Source organism: Physeter macrocephalus, chromosome 11, assembly GCF_002837175.3.
Source record: "Physeter macrocephalus isolate SW-GA chromosome 11, ASM283717v5, whole genome shotgun sequence".
NCBI lineage: Eukaryota > Metazoa > Chordata > Mammalia > Artiodactyla > Physeteridae > Physeter > Physeter macrocephalus.
In genome coordinates, this window is record NC_041224.1 from 173,482,615 (window position 1) to 173,502,002 (window position 19,388).

General features: G+C 47.5%; 2 long non-coding RNA genes and 1 other non-coding gene across 6 annotated transcripts; 1 reads left to right on the plus strand and 2 right to left on the minus strand.

Annotated features, from left to right (window-relative positions):
* Positions 1-328: 328 nt before the first annotated feature.
* On the plus strand, positions 329-15,616 carry LOC114487233 (uncharacterized). Of its 3 annotated transcripts, none has more exons than XR_003682165.2 (4): positions 329-793; positions 1,005-1,171; positions 5,570-7,840; positions 14,159-15,616. It is a non-coding gene; the product is annotated as an uncharacterized lncRNA (long non-coding RNA). The 3 variants fall into 3 exon arrangements; XR_003682167.2 differs by having other exon boundaries at positions 15,201-15,616; XR_003682166.2 differs by lacking the exon at positions 14,159-15,616 and adding an exon at positions 12,961-13,494.
* Positions 7,858-19,184, minus strand: LOC102977075 (uncharacterized). 2 transcript variants are annotated; one of them, XR_002892861.3, is made up of 4 exons: positions 18,894-19,184; positions 18,459-18,662; positions 17,436-17,621; positions 7,858-12,693 (listed from the first exon to the last, which is right to left on the minus strand). It is a non-coding gene; the product is annotated as an uncharacterized lncRNA (long non-coding RNA). The 2 variants fall into 2 exon arrangements; XR_003682164.2 differs by having other exon boundaries at positions 18,459-18,538; positions 18,894-19,157.
* LOC112066831 (small Cajal body-specific RNA 13) lies at positions 17,933-18,207 on the minus strand. Its single transcript, XR_002892909.1, has one exon. It is a non-coding gene; the product is annotated as a small Cajal body-specific RNA 13 (non-coding RNA).
* Positions 19,185-19,388: the final 204 nt, after the last annotated feature.

The window sequence follows — 19,388 nt, forward strand, 5'->3', positions numbered from 1 at the left end:
ATCCCTGGGGGACGCGCCACGGCTGGGCCGGGGGGTTGAGGACCCGACCCTCTCGGCCCCCGTCCCGGCCTCCCGGCCCCGCGCCACTTACCCGGCCGGGAGCTTGCAGGAGCGCGGCGCCGCGGGCACGCCGGGCCGAACCGCCCTACCCCTCCCTGCGTCCGGAGAGGCTCCGGGCTGGGCGGGGCCGGGGCGGGACCCGGACACTCGCCCCCGCCCCGCCCCGTCCTCTGGGGACCCGCCAAGGGAGCCGCCCCCCCGGCCCCGCCGAGGTGGCGGGGCGAGAGAGGCATGCGCCGGGCCCCGCGCGCTCGGCGGAGGCCCCCGAGGCTCGGCCCCAGTCCGGCGGGCGGAAGGAGCGCTGCCGTGAGGGGTCGCCACTCTCACCCCAGGCCCCGCGCCCGGGGCTGCCCTCTCCGGCTCGGGAGCCGCCCCGAGCCCCGCCCCCCGCCTGCCTCCGCCCGGGTCTCATCCTTGGGGGTGGCGCGGAGCTGCCGCGCCCCGGGGGAAAGTTCGATCTGCGGACTTCCTCTGTGCGTCCAGCCTCGGGGAGGAGGCTGGGGGCCTGGGAGGTCTTGCCCTCTGGGAGCCGAGATGGGGGCAAAGGCAGGGGCACCCCTCCCGGAGGCGCGAATCCCAAGGAGGAAGTGACACTTATCAGCCAGACTGACAGAGGGGGCGCCCCATCCGGCCCCTCCCACCCCACAGTCCCAGAAGCCACCGTGCGAGGGATCTTCGCGCCCTAGGCTCGGATGGGAGAGACGCCCAGGATGCCTAGGGGAGGCGATGGGAGGTGAGTCACGAGGAATGTGAATCCCACCCATAATCAACCTCCTACAAACCCGAGGCGCTAGAATGTGCCTCCCCTCGGTCTCCCCGCGCGACCAGCCGCCCAGTGGACACTTCCTCCCACGCGTTCTCAAACCCCTGATCCAGGGACTCCAAGTCTTTAACCTTACAGCAGAATGTCTAAATCTTATCTGCCTCTGCCTTTGTGCTCCCAGCACATTCAGGCCTTTGGACTGTCCTCCACCTCAGCGCTGATCTTTGTCCGAGTAATCACACGTTTGCACGATCGGGTCCGCCTCCTTTGGATGGGGATGAGAGCCGCTCACGAAGGATACAACTTGCAGAACTCTGTACCACGTGGACTCCAGTCTTCACAATTCAGGTGTGGCTACGCCCATTTTGCAGATGAAGAGTTAAGTAAATGTCCCAAATCTAATGCTTCCCAGAGGGTGTTTTCCTCTTTGGTTCCTTAGTGAGGCTGGCCAACCCTCTATCAATGTTTGTTGAATAAATCAGTGCAGAAATCAGCGTCCTAAGAGAAAGATTAAATTGTAAAGCAGGACCAGATAGTAATTGTGTGTGTGTGTGTGTGTGTGTGTGTGTGTGTGTGTTTTCCAAATGGAGGGCAACGTAGAAGGATGCCAAAGCTCAGAGTTAACACTGGGTAGACCTAGCCTGAGCTGAATGCCTGAGTGTCAGCCACCCTTCCTTAACTCAGAACCCATTCACTAAGTTATAATTATTCACAGGGTCAGAGGAGATACACACAAAGGGCCTCTTTCATCCTTGCCCTTTGATTGTTCTAGGTGTCCACTTATGTTTTTCATTATCATCCTGACTCCAGCTGATATGCTGCTGCAGGCTTTGGGGTTGCAGCAGTCTAGCTGAAGGTACAGACAGCGGTCAACAATTATTATAATACTGGGCGTCTGGATAATGTGCTTTGCTTTTCCAAATGCTGTCACATGTATCTGCTCGTGAAATCTCTGCAAAGATCCCCCAGGTAATTAAGAAAAGTTTCATGAGTTCTCTCATGACGGAAACAGGTCAGGTGATTTGCACGAGGATGAAGACGGATCCACCAACGCTCCTGAAAGGGTGAGGCCCTTCAAGTCAGTTTCCTGCAGTGAGAGACAGTTTGATGCAGTGGGGAGTCAAGAGCTCAGGCTCTGGTGCGAAACTGCCCAAGTTAACGACTTTCAGCTCATTACTCAACTTTGGCTTCCTCTTCTGTTAAATGGGTCTAATAATAAAAACCTCTCTTGAATGGTTTTGTGCCTGGTATTGTGAGCAGCCAGCTCAAGTGAACTGTTCTGGAGATATAGTAGGATCACTATGGTCCCTGGGAAACAGCTATTTAGTCTTTTTTTTTTTTTTTTGCTGAACCGTGTGGCTTGTGGGATCTTAGTTCCCCAACCAGGGATTGAACCTGGGCCCCCAGCAGTGGAAGCTCAGAGTCCTAACCACTGGACCGCCAGGGAATTCCCTATTCAGTCTTTCATCAGACATTTCCTGAGCACCTACTTTGTGCTAGTCCCTGGGAATATGGAGAAGAATGAGTCATTCTTTCGGACGATCACCCGAAAGGAGGTCACAGGGCAGTGTTTCTGTGTCCAAGGGGCTGTAGCCTGAACAGGGTAGTGTGGTACAGAGATGGACTGTTCTTCTCACTACAGAGCACCTGTCAGAGCTGAGAGACCCAAATCCCAGGCCCAGCTCTGCTGCTTGACTGAGGGAACCTTAACAAGTCAGGTAACCTCTTAGAACCTTGGTTTTCCCATCCATTAAATGGCGATAGCAATAACATTTCATAGGTGAGAATACATGAGATAAAAATATTTTATAAACTGCAAAATACCATGCAGACGTTACTAGTTTTAGTATTATTATTAGCTTGAGCTTTACAGGGCTTAGTGCTTTGCAGTATAGTCCTCCACTGCTTTCCTTAAGCCTGACATAAAAACAGGAGCTTCCTTTTTGTTCATTTTATGGCAGTCTTTTGTCTGTCTTTTCCCCCTCCAGTCCTACTGTGTGCTCGTAGGGTGAGCGGATCCACCAGCCTGGTTTGTCAACCTCTCTGAGTCGGCTCCCTTCCCCCCCCCCCCCCGGCAGCTGCCACCCAGTAACTGAGTTGGGGCACCCCTGCCGGATGGCAGAGTCATCTCAAGCACTAAGTCCATATGGAAGGGAAAAAAGTTGAATAAACAATGCGGGAGAATGGGGGAGTTTGCAAGTAGGAAGGCTATAAAAACTTCAATTCGGCTTCAGCATTACCCACTGCTACAGAAAGGAGTGGAAATGAAAGCTTATCTGGAAAGAACATTCTGGCAAAGGCAGGCGGGAGAGCCCCTCTGTCATCTCTGCAGTTGAGCACAGGAAACCCCACCCAGCCTCCCTTTCAGACGTGGCCCAGAGAAGGAGCCACAAGGAGGCCCTAAAATGATGCCATTTGGAAGCTGACTCATTTGGCGATGCGGGTTGTTTGTGCAACGTTTGAGAAGTCTCCCCAAGAGTGAAATTTTTTCTGTTCTTTCTCCACGTCTCTTCCCTGTGGCCAGCATCTCTACCACCACTCACCTGGAAGCAGGGGCCAACTTAAAAAGCCTGGGGAGGTTATTCAGGTCTGTTTCACATTTGCCCTGGCTAGCTAGCTTCAACAGCAATCCTCAAGTCTTATTTTGTGTGATTCTTAGTTGTCTGTGTGTTCAGTCTCTACAGAAAGATAACAAGGAAAGCCGGAATGGCTCTTCTGACTAATTCAACCCCTCGTGTGCGAATGGGTAAACTGAGGCAAGAGGGCAGGAAGGAGGGACCCTGCCCAGGGTCCAAGGGTGGTAATTGGTGTTCTGGAAATTTATGTTCCCATTTCTCCATCCCTAGCCTGGCTTCCCCCTTGATGACGACTTACCTAGTACTCTTGGCTAAGCACACATGAAAAGCTTGCACTGGGGTAGCCATTTCTGTGACGCCTCATCAGAGATATCCCAATCTGGGCGTGGACAGCTGGCTCTCCTCCTGTCTCTGCTCTCCTTTGCTTCTTTCTTTGTTTCCTCCTTTGCCAATTCTCCTAGTGTTAGTCTGTCTTTTCCTCCTCCAGTCCTACTCTGTGCTCGTAGGGTGAGCGGATCCACCAGCCTGGTGTGTCAACCTCTCTGAGTCGGCTCCCTTCCCCCCCGGCAGCTGCCACCCCGTAACTGAGCTGGGGCACCCCTGCCGGATGGCAGTCATCTCAAGCACTAAGCACGGTAACTGGAGTAATTCAGGCTATTCCTCTACATACACGAATTATGCTGCTTTTTAAAAAATTAATTTTATTGACGTATAGTTGATTTACAACGTGTTAATTTCTGCTGTACAGCATGGTGATTCAGTTATACATATTTATACATTCTTTTTCATATTTTTTCCATCATGGTTTATCACAGGATACTGAATATCGTTCCCTGTGCTATACAGTAGGACCTTGTTGTTCATCCATTCTATACCTAAGTTTGCATCTGCAATCCCAAACTCCCAATCCACCCCTCCCCCACCCCCCCTTGGCAACCACAAGTCTGTTCTTTATGCTTGTGGGTCTATTTCTGGGTTTTTTTTTTTTTTTTTTTTAAATAAATTTATTTATTTATTTATTTTTGGCTGCATTGGGTCTTTGTTGCTGCGCGCGGGCTTTCGCTAGTTGAGGCGAGCGGGGGCTGCTCTTAGTTGTGCTGCGCAGGCTTCTCATTACAGTGGCTCCTCTCGTTGCGGAGCACGGACTCTAGGTGCGCGGGCTTCAGTAGTCGTGGCTCTGGGGCTCTACAGCGCAGCCTCAGTAATTGCGGCGCACGGGCTGAGCTGCTCCGCGGCATGTGGGATCTTCCCGGACCAGGGCTCGAACCCGTGTCCCCTGTATTGGCAGGCAGATTCTTAACCACGGCGCCACCAGGGAAGCCCCCTGTTTCTGTTTTGTAGATAAATTAGCATGACTATTAAACACTATTATTATACTCCAAGGAATAAGGAATAACAGAAATAAAAATGTTAAGGTAAAATTGCCATCTTTATTCCTAAAAAACAAAATCCTTCTGAAAGAGCCTTGCTATATTCCGCTCATCAGTGGGCAAGCCAGTCTGTTCTGCTTTTGCTTAAGGAACATCTTAAGTGGTTTTTAAAAATTACGTGAGGTAATTGTAGATTATGAAGTTGTATTCAATTATAGAGTCCCCTGTACCTTTTAACTCGTTTACACCAGTGGTAACATCTTGGCAGAAGTAGCTGGTACAATATCATAACTAGGACATTGACACGATGCCATCGAGATACAGAGTATTTCCGTCACCACAGGAGTCCCTCGCGCTGCTTCTCCCTCTGCCCTCATCCCTCCATAACCCCTGGCAACCATTAACCTGTTCTCATTTCTGTAATTCTGCCACTTCAAGGATGTTATATAAATGGAATCATTTATAACCTTGGAATCATGTGTAACCTTTTGGGACTGGCTATTTTCACTCAGTGTAATTCACTGCTGATTCATCCAGGTTGTCACTGTATCAAGAGTTCATCTCTCTTCATTGCTGAGTAGTATTCCATAGTAGAGATGGATCATAGTTTGTCTACCCATTTACCTGTTGAAGGACCTCAAGATTGCTTTCAGCTTGGGTTCTATTGTGAATAAAACAGCTATAAACACTTAGTACAGGTTTTTGGTTCAAGGTAAGTCATTACACTTTAAGTTTTAACTGGTAGTTATAGTACCTGTATACAATACCACACCACCAGAATTTTTCCTATTTATTTATAGTGATGAACACACTCCAAGGATGGTGAAGTGTCTAGTAGCTGTCCAGGACCAGGAAGTTGTGAGTTGTGGAAGTTCAACAAAAGCAAACTACATGGTTCCTACCATCAGGAATCTACAATCTATTGGGGAAGCAACATTAAGACTGAAACATTTGAAATAACATTGAAATAACAAGACAGCACTGCAGGACATCAGATGCTAGACAGCACGGTACAGAACTGACTCTTAGTGGAACCCAGAAACGGGAGAGAGGAGTGAAGGATCGAGTGTTTGGGGGAGGGCTTTGTGGATAAGGTGAGATGTGAGCTACATCTTGAATGATGGAGAATAATAATGATATTTAACATCTATTACGTGATTACTGTGTGCCAAGCACTGTCCTCTGACTTTACTTATATTAACTCATTTAGTCCTCAAGGTAGCTACTATTATCTAATTTTACAAATGAGGGAACAGAGAGGGTAATAACTTGCTCATCGTCACACAGCTATCACATGGCTTCCCTGGGGTACAAACCCAGGCACTCTGGCTTCAGCCCACACTCTTATTAATAATCACTGCCCCTTCTTCTGCCTGGTAGCAATAGCGGAGGGCCATTTTCTGGTCATGATTAAATTCCAATCTGTTTCTTAGGTTATATTTTTATACAGAGCCACAATGAACCCCAAACATTACAGCTCTGGCTTCATTAGTGTGATGAGTCCTTATGGGTGAAGGTTACTGATGAGAAATTAAAAGTACTTTGCAAAGAACAGCACCAGCCTTAGTAACAGAAGAGAACGTCTGCACATAATGAAGAGGACCAGCTGGAGGTCTGTTTTGTGTGTGTGTGTGGGTGTGTGTGTCTGTGTGTGTGTGTGAGTGTAAACAGCAGGGCTGAGCCCTCCAGTTACACTGATCACCTGCACAGGCAGTGAGAAAAACATCAGAGCTTCAGTTTCATATGCACCATGAAGCACGCAGGGCTGGCTGAGCTCATCTCGTATGATTGTGGTTTTGAATTCTCTGAACTGCTCCGTACCAGGGAAGTCACAGCCACGCTCAGCGATTTCCTTGGTGCTGAACACGTGAGATGTGTGATGACTCTTCTGTCACGGCCGTGACAGCTGCTCAGCCTTCCAGTTTCACTGTTTTGGCTTAAACAAGGGCTCGGGGCACACTAGGAACCCGGCTTATTTGTTTGTTTGATTTTGTTTTGAAACCTGAATGCAGCCTTGATGATGTCAGTGTTGCGAAGCCAGGGGTGGGTGGGGTGCGGGGGGGAGAGAGGGGCGCAGGGAAGGGGGAGGCGTGGCAGAGGGAAAAGCTCATTGGATGGGAATCTCCTGACGTGGTCCCTCCGGGGCTAGGCATTCCCCAGCTGGCTGAGAGCAGGGCGGGTCATCACCCCTCCACATCTACAAAACGGGGCCAGTTCGTGCCCTGGGTTCCCCGTAGGAGCTGTCATGAGGATCGCAGAGAATAAGGACCGTGAGGATGTGCTACGAACTTGAAGTTCTGTGCAAAAGTGTGCTACGATGGGGAATGAAACCCTCCAATGCCTAGGCTTGCCAACCAAAGTTCACGGCAGACCAACTCAGGAAGAGGCTGTGGGCAAGGAAGACGTCTCCACGAAGGAAGAGAAATCTTTTCTTGTTTTTGCTCCCTGGAGACATGTTTTTGAAATCTGCTGAAATGTTCTCTCCTTGCTTTCGGTAGGCTTGGCTGTTCTGAACGGGTGATACTATCAGCAGCTCAGTGTGATAGGCAGAGTGCCCAGGATGGGTAGCGGGGGCTCTGCACCCAAGTTAGGGCAGCAGAACTGTGCAGGGCACTTGTGCCACCCCCACCACCATGCAATCCGGCTGGGCTCTGCTCGGGGGAAACCCACGCTGGGGGCACGGCTGGCCCCGCTACTGGACTGGCGAGGCTTGCGTCAAACAGATCCGTACACCCGTATGGAACCTGTTGCCCTTGATGACAGTTCTTGGTGTTTCCCCCGCAGAGGAGGCCATTTCACTGCAGGAGCTCCTTTCCGGCAAACCTGAGAATCTTGCTGCCAACAACTGGCCCCAGACACAGGCGGCACCAACGCTTTTCGAACTGACTGCCACAAGTCCTTGCACTGCGAGACCCCGGCACCTGGCCTGGAATCTTACAGAACTTGAATCCTCATTTTCTTCTTTGATGCTGTCGAGTTGGTGTGCAGAGAAAAACGGCAAGTGCCACCAAATGCACCTCCTGGCTCTTCAAATGCAGTACCCAGCAGACAGAAGCAGCCCCCATGAACAGGTAGGAGAGAAAGCAGCACGCACATCCTGTGTCCTTGGGTATTTAAAAGGTCCTTGCTGACGGGCTTCCCTGGTGGCGCAGTGGTTGGTAGTCCGCCTGACGATGCAGGGGACACGGGTTCGTGCCCCCGTCCGGGAGGATCCCACATGCCGCGGAGCGGCTGGGCCCGTGAACCATGGCCGCTGAGCCTGCGCGTCCGGAGCCTGTGCTCCGCAACGGGAGAGGCCACAACACTGAGAGGCCCGCGTACCGCCAAAAAAAAAAAAAAAAGGTCCTTGCTGGTGCTGCGCCAGTGGGATTAATTCACCTGCTTCAGCAATCAAGGCTGTTTCATCATCCAAGCTGAAGTGTCTGTGTCACTGGCAAATCTGGGCAAAGGACTGGACCCTGTCTGCTCAGTTTACACTCTAAGATGGCCTGAAACACAGGTGCACGCCCACAAATAGCAGCCTGAAGACACTATAAACTCACTGGCCCAGCTCCTTCACGTTCCAGAGACTCTGAGAGGCTCAGGGAGCTGCCCAAGGTCGGGGAACGCCCTCACTGCCCAGCCCACGGCCATGCTTCGCTTACCTCCACTGCCAAACCCAGGGGACACCTGGCTCCTTACCTGGCCTCTCTCGCAGCTTCCGACAGCCCTGATGGGGCTTCTCTCCTGGAAGCACTTGCTCATTTCTCCTCCTGCCTCCTTTCTAGTCTTCAGGCCTGTCCTTCCCTAACTGCACACATCCCCCAGCTTTCATCCCTGGTTTTTCCTTTTTCTTGCTCTCCCTGCCCGAATCTCTTTTACCATCAGGTCCAGACCTGCCAGGGCAATCGTCTGAATCATCTCCCCCAATATTTCAGATATAACCTAATGATTTAGATAGATGCCCCTCAGATTCCTGGAAACTCAGAATGTTCAGAAGTAACACATGACTCACCCCTTCAACCCTCCCTCCTCCTCCCCCTGTATTTCCCATATTCCTCAGCAAGGAGGAGCTCTAGCGGCTAAGCCAGAACCTGGGAGTAAGCCTGAGTCCTGCCCTCTTCTGCCCAGCCTCGTCCCCACACCCAGCCAGTCACCAGACTCTGTCAATCCTACCATCAAAGTACGGAACGTGGCTTGCACTGGTGCCCTTCACCCATAGCAAACAAGCCAGCGCCTGGGAATTGTTCCGTCTTACAGGCGTGTCCGGACTGGCCTCCCTCGGTCAGTCTGGGCCGCTGCAATCCATCAGCATTCCTCCCAGGCTCATCTCTCAAGCACTCTGCTGCTTACACTCTCTGTGATCTTCTCTCAACCCAAGGACAAAATCCTAAGGCCTGGTGTGCCCCCAGAGCATGCCTGGGCCTTTGTGCCCCTGCCCCGGCTGTTTCCTCTCCCTGGAATGTCCTTCCCTTTCTTTAATTTTTTTTGTCCTTCCCTTTTAAATAGCAGTCCTTTACCTCTTCGTCAACACTCAATTCAAACACCAGCCCCTCTACCGACTGTCTCTGATCCCTGAGGCCCTGACTCGCTGTGTTGGGGCCCACACCCTCAGCCCTCTCCAGTACTTAGTGACATTCTTGCATCTGTCCTCATCATAAGATGGTGAGATCCCGGGGAGTGGGAGTGTCTTACTCCACTCCATGTCCTGCTTAGCACAAGCTCTATGGCCAAATGTTTCTCTCCCTCCTATGGCATCTGCGGTCAGTATTGTGAATTTCACGCAGTTTGGGGTTTCTTAGATACTGTCCTGTATTGCTTACCATGTCACGTGTTCTCCATTCAGGAATTATGCATTGAGCACATACTAAGTGCCAGGCGTAGTACTAAGGACCAGGGGTGAAAAACTGAGTTCTACAGGACTAGAAGCTGATCGTCTAGTGGGCGGTAGAGCATAAACTTAAAATGTGATACCTACAAAAGCCCTGAAGGGTTTTCGTCCCCAAAAGCAGTAAAATGGGGCTGAGTGGTAGGACGCACAGTGGTTATATTCTTTGATGACTAACTGCGTATCCAGGGTTTGCAGAACTGCTTTATGGGCAGCTGTCTCCAGGCCTGATGTCAGCTGAGCTCTCAAGCCCAAACTGATTCACACAGTTTAGAAAAACCCAACTTTATGCCAATATTATTCAATACCTCACCACCTAATTAAACGTATTAAGTATTTCTGAGTGCTCATCATGGATTAATGAGACACGTAACGGAAGGACGATAGGGACTTCCCTGGCGGTCCAGTGGCTAAGACTCCGCGCGCCCAATGCAGGGGGCCCGGGTTCGATCCCTGGTCAGGGAACTAGATCCCACGTGCCGCAACGAAAGATCCTGCATGCCTCAGCGAAGATCCCGAGTTCCGCAACTAAGACCCGGCACAGCCAAATAAATAAAGACATAAAAATATTTTTTTTAAAAAAAGTAGACTAAAACTCTGTTTATCTGGCATAATGAGGGAAGAAAGTATTCCTCTGAAATTTATTTAACACAACCCCCTGAGGCCATGAGTCTGTATAATTTTTGTTGGCAATCTAATATATATGTTTCCTTGACTTCTTAACCAAAGCACATGAAATACCGTTTCCTGTTCTGGATGATTTAGAATTTCTACACAGGGCTCTAATGCTCAAGGAACTGTGACACGTGAGGGATGTTTGCCCCTGCTTACACCAAACGCTTCCAGAATGTGACTTTTCAAAAAAAAAAAAAGAAAAAGAGGAAAATCCCAAAATATCTGCTTCTCAATTTAAAAAATCTCCCGTTAACCTGTTAGTCATTGCTTCTTCCTGCTTTTAGTGTTAGCCTTTTAAATGTACTGCTTCTAATCTGTTGTGGCTGTAATATTAGAAAACTGAGAGAGTAAACCATTCCCTAAAATAAGAACAGGACTTGGATGGGAACTGAGAGCCTCTTCCTAGAAACCGGTAGCTGATTAATTCCCAGACACTGTGCACTGACCCCGACAGCACGTACTGGCTCTTGCTGCCCCTGCTTCCTAAGTAAGACAGACTAGTGCCCCCACTTGTCTTGTGGGGTAAGGCAGAGACTCATTATGAAATGCTCCAAGTTTCTCAAAAGACAGAATGATTCTGACAGATGATGGGTAATTTTTCAAGAAGGGATTCAAAACTCCCTTCAAGTAGGAGGGTATTATTGGCCCTGCTCCCCACCAGCCGGCAGGATGCATGAACCATCACAGAGCTGCAGCTGAGCCGTATGGAGAGATGAACCAATGGGAATAGCTTACCAAGTGGACTGACATATGTGCTGAGAGTTACACTAAGTGCAGATCACTGGATGTCTGGAGAGGGGAGAAAGCCTGCAAATATGTCACCTTCTCAAGGCTTCTGATACAAAATTCTCTTGGTGACTCAATTTTGCAAGTGCAGCCTATGCAAAATGCTCCTCCCTTCTTTTATTATTTATTTATTATTATTATTTTTACAGTGTAACTGGTTTATAATAGAGTCTTTTATTAAAACTCCAAAACTCTGGCTCACAGAAATTTGGTATCAATTAATTCTATCTCAATAGAGTACACTTTCAAAAAGTGTAAAGTTTGGAATTAGCAAGTGGGATTTTTCTGGCCATAAGAGTAGGAAAAAATATTTTTAAAAATCCTCCAGTTTTTTTCCTGCAAAGGAAAATGAACAGTTAATGTCAGCCCGTTTCCAACCCACTCCCCCAATCCGTGCAACTGGGGTCCTTCGCTAGCTACTTTGTTGGAGTAGGCTAGAGCAGTGGATTCCCATGAGCGCAAGATTTAATTTTGAAGCCTGAAATTATTAAGGCTCAAAGGCTGAAGTACGAAGTGAAATTCTGACTCAACATAAAGAATATTTATGGCCTTGGCAATACAACTTAGCCATCACTCAAAGGAAAACAAAATTTTCTCAGTGTTCGTCTGGCTGCAAGCTCAGTGATTATCAGAGGAAGACGCAGACTCCTGCCAACAGATAAATCCTCCTAACAAGTGTGACACACAACAGTACTGGCTCCCTGCCTTCTAAATTCTGTGGTCTGGGCACCTTCTCAGAAGTCGCTGGAAATGTAATAACAGTTTGAATTATGGAATCTATGTGCTTGCAAAAAAAATAAAGAAACATAACACAAAACATTAAAATCTTTCACTAAACAGACAGTTGAGGAAAAGTCAACCATTCTTTTATCACCTTTACTTAAGTCTTAACATGTTTTATGACTACCACTTAATCCTTAATATTACCTGACAGGAGATATGACTTGGGCTCTTTCCCTCAAAATAAAGTTCTCAATAGAACAAAGTCCAGCAGACGTCTGACCTTAAAGCCTATATTTAGCCAGGGACTCAGGCCTCGCTGAGAAAAAGCAGCATGGGGACAAAAGAGAATGAAACTTTCAGAAGTGAAAAGCTAAGGGTTATTTGTTTCATTGGAGTTTTGCATTGAAATTGTTGTCATTTTAGTTTCACAAAGCATAAAAATCACATCTGTAGCCAATACATACATACCCTGGAGATAATTCAGGAATATTTAATTTTCTGTGGGACTTGCTGGCTTTGCTACGATTCCACAGTAAGATTTAAGAAGTGCTTGTGAAGGTAAAGAGAGGAACCCAAAGTGCTCAAGTCTGTCACAAAGATGTTACTAACAATCTCTTTTCTTTACTTCCGGTTCATTCTTCTTTTTTTAAAATAAATTTATTTATTTATTTTTATTTTTGGCTGAGTTGGGTCTTTGTTGCTGTGCACGGGCTTCTCATCGCGGTGGCTTCTCTTGTTGCAGAGCACGGGCTCTAGGCGTGCGGGCTTCAGTAGTTGTGGCACACAGGCTTCAGTAGTTGTGGCTCTCAGGCTCTAGAGCGCAGGCTCAGTAGTTGTGGTGCACGGGCTTAGTTGCTCCGCAGCATGTGGGATCTTATAGTGAAAAGAGAACTTAATTTAGGGACCAAAATGCCAGAGAACTATTATCCTAGGGCTAATGCAAGTTTCAAATGAATTCATGTACACAAAACCAGTTTGTTGTACTACACATGCATGCCAATATTTTGGGGGGTAAATGTCTAGGAGCAGATGAATAGAGTACAGAGTGATTCATTAAAACTCTGCAATCCTTAGATAAAGACATCTTGAAATAGGCATTACCCTTTGCAGATGTCACAAATTCATTTTTCACAAATCCAGGAAGGGGAAGATGTAAGGGGCAGAAAATTCCGAGGAAAATCCAAAAGAGCTCGTAAGTGATGCTTACGACTGAAGCCAGGCCTCACACCTCTACAGTCCAAATCCCAGAACAGAATCAGGCTCTGCTGTGACATCCAGGCTTTTCGTAAGTGCTTCTTCAGGAATCCATTTTCACCTGTATCTCTCACAGTGTGTTCTAGACGGAACTAAATTTACAGGACATCATTTCTCTTCATTTTACCCAGAGGGGGACAGCAGGACCTTTGTGACAGAGTGGAAGGGGCCCGAATGAGGTCTCCCTTCCTGCCTCTAGGCTGAGCCCACATGATGTGAGAACCTGAGATTAGCAAAACTGAGGCCACTCCCATGGCCAGAGAAGTATTTATAAACCCAGCTGTCTTGTCAGATAGAGGCAGTGAAGATCCCAAAAGCATTTCTTTTCTTTCTTTTTTTAAAAAATATTTATTTATTTGGTTACTCTGGGTCTTAGTTGTGGCAGGTGGGCTCCTTAGTTGTGGCATGTGAACTCTTAGTTGTGGCATGCACATGCACCTCTACAGTCCAAATCCCAGAACAGAATCAGGCTCTGCTGTGACATCCAGGCTTTTCGTAAGTGCTTCTTCAGGAATCCATTTTCACCTGTATCTCTCACAGTGTGTTCTAGACGGAACTAAATTTACAGGACATCATTTCTCTTCATTTTACCCAGAGGGGGACAGCAGGACCTTTGTGACAGAGTGGAAGGGGCCCGAATGAGGTCTCCCTTCCTGCCTCTAGGCTGAGCCCACATGATGTGAGAACCTGAGATTAGCAAAACTGAGGCCACTCCCATGGCCAGAGAAGTATTTATAAACCCAGCTGTCTTGTCAGATAGAGGCAGTGAAGATCCCAAAAGCATTTCTTTTCTTTCTTTTTTTAAAAAATATTTATTTATTTGGTTACTCTGGGTCTTAGTTGTGGCAGGTGGGCTCCTTAGTTGTGGCATGTGAACTCTTAGTTGCGGCATGCACATGGGATCTATTTCCCTGGCCAGGGATGGAACCTGGGTCCCCAAGCATTGGGAGTGCGGAGTCTTAACCACTGCGCCCCCAGGGAAGTCCCTGCAAAGGCATTTCTGTCTTTGCATGAGGCGTTAGCAAAAATTTTCTAGGGGGCTGGGCATTACCTCAGTTTCTCACACATTACAATTATTTTTCAGGGAATCAAGCTAATTCCAGGGTTGCAGTGATGCTCTAAAATTACTGAGTAGCTAAGAGGCCCCACGGAGAAAGGTCTCAAGTTTCAGCTCGGGTCCATGGAAACTGGGTCTCAAATGCTACTTTAGCTCAGGAATGTTTGGTGGCTCAACCCCTTGTGCAACACCTGCAGCCACTTTTCTCTTCAAATGACACTCGCAGAATGCTCTGGCCAGCTCAGACCTAGACATTTCTGGGTCATGTGTCCTATGCACAATCACCACACCCTGTCAGAATGCAGCGCGACCTTGAGGACTGAAGTTAGGGTACGAAAACACTGACATGCTAAGTGTTCAAATAAAGTTTCATCTTAGGCTCAATAATCCTGACTCTTCATTTAGAGCTGATATATAGGAAGAAATGATCTCAAATTTATAAGGTTTTAATCATGGGTTCAACGGTGAATTTGCTTTTGGTGGAGTGGGGAGAAAGGACAAATTTTACTAAACATAGTAAAGCCTTATCTATAAATAAGCACAGGGAAGAAAAACATTTTTAGGATGCCTGAGTCAGCATGTTTACATGGTATGATTATTTAGTTTGGGGTCTAATTACACTTTGTGACCCCAAATCCCAGGATTCTCCTAAGTTTCCTGTACTTCCGACCCCTACCTCCCCATTAATGTCCACATGGGAGATCACAAACTGATAAAGATGGTGACTTCCATGTTCAAAACACCCAAATGCATGTGAGCATAAATGCAGATTTCTTACAACTGTTTAAGAAGTGCATTGTTATCATACTTTCTCACTACAGAATTTCTAATGAGAAAGCTCACAACTCACATGCCACATCGTATATAAGAAGTTGGTGCTTTGGAAGAAATATTTTGAACACTATTTTCTCTGATTCTTTAAGTCACTGATGTTTGGTGCTAATACTTGATGAGTGGTTTTAAGTCAAAGACAGAAAACAGTATGTTCAACACATACAACATTTTGCATTTTAGGTTGCTTCATTAAAAACTTAAATTTAGGTGCATTGTTTCCATTTCTTTGGTCTAGATACACGATCTGTTTTCTGGCCTTCATCAATACTACCAAAGCCACCCCACCTAGCTCCCTGAAAGAGCCCCGACTTGCTTTCCTTGCCTTTCATGGACGTCCTTATCATACTCGACTGTACACAGCCACTCTATTATAAATTTGGGAAACATAGGCTTTGTATTCTTCCTGCTCAAGGACTACTCTTAACCTTTAATGACACCTGTATTTTCTCAATTTAATAAAATGTCTGCCAACCGTACTGGCAAAGCCAGCACCACACACTAGAGAAGCGACGTGGTACTCCCCGTGACTAGCACTACGTCTCTGGATCCTCACGTCTTAAGTCTGCAAATTATTCTCCCTGTGTTCCAGTCAACACAAGAGCAGGAGACAGTTCAGAGCAGGCACTAAACAATTCAGGTTTTCTGGAATGAACTGCCACCATTTATTAAAAAAAAAAAAAAAAAAAAAAAAGGAAAACAAACTTACCAGAACGTAAGTATGAGTAATTAGTTGTGGCATGTGAACTCTTAGTTGCGGCATGCACATGGGATCTATTTCCCTGGCCAGGGATGGAACCTGGGTCCCCAAGCATTGGGAGTGCGGAGTCTTAACCACTGCGCCCCCAGGGAAGTCCCTGCAAAGGCATTTCTGTCTTTGCATGAGGCGTTAGCAAAAATTTTCTAGGGGGCTGGGCATTACCTCAGTTTCTCACACATTACAATTATTTTTCAGGGAATCAAGCTAATTCCAGGGTTGCAGTGATGCTCTAAAATTACTGAGTAGCTAAGAGGCCCCACGGAGAAAGGTCTCAAGTTTCAGCTCGGGTCCATGGAAACTGGGTCTCAAATGCTACTTTAGCTCAGGAATGTTTGGTGGCTCAACCCCTTGTGCAACACCTGCAGCCACTTTTCTCTTCAAATGACACTCGCAGAATGCTCTGGCCAGCTCAGACCTAGACATTTCTGGGTCATGTGTCCTATGCACAATCACCACACCCTGTCAGAATGCAGCGCGACCTTGAGGACTGAAGTTAGGGTACGAAAACACTGACATGCTAAGTGTTCAAATAAAGTTTCATCTTAGGCTCAATAATCCTGACTCTTCATTTAGAGCTGATATATAGGAAGAAATGATCTCAAATTTATAAGGTTTTAATCATGGGTTCAATGGTGAATTTGCTTTTGGTGGAGTGGGGAGAAAGGACAAATTTTACTAAACATAGTAAAGCCTTATCTATAAATAAGCACAGGGAAGAAAAACATTTTTAGGATGCCTGAGTCAGCATGTTTACATGGTATGATTATTTAGTTTGGGGTCTAATTACACTTTGTGACCCCAAATCCCAGGATTCTCCTAAGTTTCCTGTACTTCCGACCCCTACCTCCCCATTAATGTCCACATGGGAGATCACAAACTGATAAAGATGGTGACTTCCATGTTCAAAACACCCAAATGCATGTGAGCATAAATGCAGATTTCTTACAACTGTTTAAGAAGTGCATTGTTATCATACTTTCTCACTACAGAATTTCTAATGAGAAAGCTCACAACTCACATGCCACATCGTATATAAGAAGTTGGTGCTTTGGAAGAAATATTTTGAACACTATTTTCTCTGATTCTTTAAGTCACTGATGTTTGGTGCTAATACTTGATGAGTGGTTTTAAGTCAAAGACAGAAAACAGTATGTTCAACACATACAACATTTTGCATTTTAGGTTGCTTCATTAAAAACTTAAATTTAGGTGCATTGTTTCCATTTCTTTGGTCTAGATACACGATCTGTTTTCTGGCCTTCATCAATACTACCAAAGCCACCCCACCTAGCTCCCTGAAAGAGCCCCGACTTGCTTTCCTTGCCTTTCATGGACGTCCTTATCATACTCGACTGTACACAGCCACTCTATTATAAATTTGGGAAACATAGGCTTTGTATTCTTCCTGCTCAAGGACTACTCTTAACCTTTAATGACACCTGTATTTTCTCAATTTAATAAAATGTCTGCCAACCCTACTGGCAAAGCCAGCACCACACACTAGAGAAGCGACGTGGTACTCCCCGTGACTAGCACTACGTCTCTGGATCCTCACGTCTTAAGTCTGCAAATTATTCTCCCTGTGTTCCAGTCAACACAAGAGCAGAAGGAGACAGTTCAGAGCAGGCAATAAACAATTCAGGTTTTCTGGAATGAACTGCCACCATTTATTAAAAAAAAAAAAAAAAAAAAAAAAAAGGAAAACAAACTTACCAGAACGTAAGTATGAGTAAAAGTTAGGTGCCTTTGCAAATAATATAGCCCCTACTGGTAGATGCACCAGATGCTGGACTTTCGAAACAGCAGTTCAGCTTCGACATCACATCGCTTCCTGTGTATTACTGTCCTATATATTTCTGTATGATGTTTGCTCCTCTGATTTACCTGGAATCAATGACTCTGGAGGGAGGAAAAAAAAGGACTCTTTAAGAAGCTGATCAATTTTGGGTCCCACATTAGAAAACTACCAAACATCAATAACAACCACGGGGATAAAACAAATACATCACTGGGGAGCACTTCTGAGTAACGCCTTGAGTTTATTTTCAGCTTACTGGCCTCAAGTCTCATGGTGAATGATTATCTGGAAGATTCACTTGCTGTCAGCACGTGTACTAATTTTCTGATTTTTGAGCTTGAGCACCTCGAAAGCAGAACCAGGTCACCTCCAGCCACAACTTTTAAAATACTTAGGGTTTAAAAAGAAAGTAATTTGTAGCAGTACTTAGTGTCCAACAGAAAACACTCCATCTGTTAAACAACATCTGACTGCAAAAGCTTCTCTTACTGTCGGTTGATAGATAATGACATGGCACAGCCATTATCACCGTGGCAACAGTACTCGGAAACTATCAGAGGAAAATTGCACATGGTACTACTGTCCCTTGAGCAGCCATGCCTCAGCTTCCTCTGGAGAATGCTTTCTCTGCAAGTCTGGTGTGCTCTAGGGTACCACCAACCCAGCACCGCTCCAAGACTACAGACCACGTGGCGATTTCACTAAGCCCCGCTCTTCTGGGATCATTCTTTCCACCAATGTGCGCACCTGCTAGGTTCCAAGCACTGTTCTACGCACTGAGGATACAGCAAGGAATGAAGTTGACAGTCTGGGAGGGAAATCAATAAACAAGCTAACAAATATATATCAAGATGTACTAAGCACAAGGGAGAACAGAGAAAGCAGTGGGCCTAGGAAGGCTTCCCTTCCCTCCTCTCTACCCTCACATTGATTTGTACCTGCTTCTCACTTCTCAAGCTCTGGGCACAGGTCCCGCGCCGGCACCGTGCCTTGCACGCAGCAGCTGCTCAGAAAACGTCTGTCGAACGAACCAATTCCTTTCTTAGTTCCCCATTCAACCTTTCCTGGGCCCAAGCCCAGGGGCTTAGGTCGGCTGGAAAGTCAGCGAAGCCCCGATCACACAGACGAGAGCTCTTTACAAACTTTAAAAAATCAAAGTTGTTTTAGTGGAATAATCGTGCTGCAGAGGCGGGAACCACGGGAAGGGGTCTGGGCCTCTGCTCCCACGGGAGCAGCGGGACCACAGGAGGGCTGCGACACACGGCCCGGGCCCCGACGCCTTAGCCCCGGGCAGGCCTGGCCGCCAGAGCCCGGCGCTGTCCCTGCTCTCGCGGCGAACAGCCGCAGCCTTACTGAAGCTCCGGAAAGCTCACCTAAGCCGGGAACGGCGGATCCAAGCCTGCTCCAGCCCCGCCACCACCCGGAACGCAAGAGCCAGCTGCCAGCCAACCGCGCTGCCGCGGAAACGCAACCTCCGCCCGCACCGGAACCGGAACCTTCATCTGGAAGTGACCCCTTCCCGGCGTTCCGCGGAACGGCGAAACCCCGCCCAGCGCCTGTCCCAAGTCCTCCCTGAGCATCCCAGCAGGCCCGTCTACCCTTCAGAGAGAAGCCATCTTCCCTCTCGTTTCACCTCCCCTTGCCTCGGAGCGTGACCCTGATGGACATCCACTCTCTCCAATCAACTGACAAAACGGTTGCCGGCGGCCAATGGTAAGACGGTAGAATGCGGCTCAGGCGTAAGGACCGCCTCCAACCTGTAGGGGCGGGACGAGTGACATGATTGGTGAAATCCAGCAATTGAGGGCCAGGGTTCTCCAATCACGGAGAGCTGTTCGGAGCCGGTCCAATGAGGGCCTCCGGGGGGC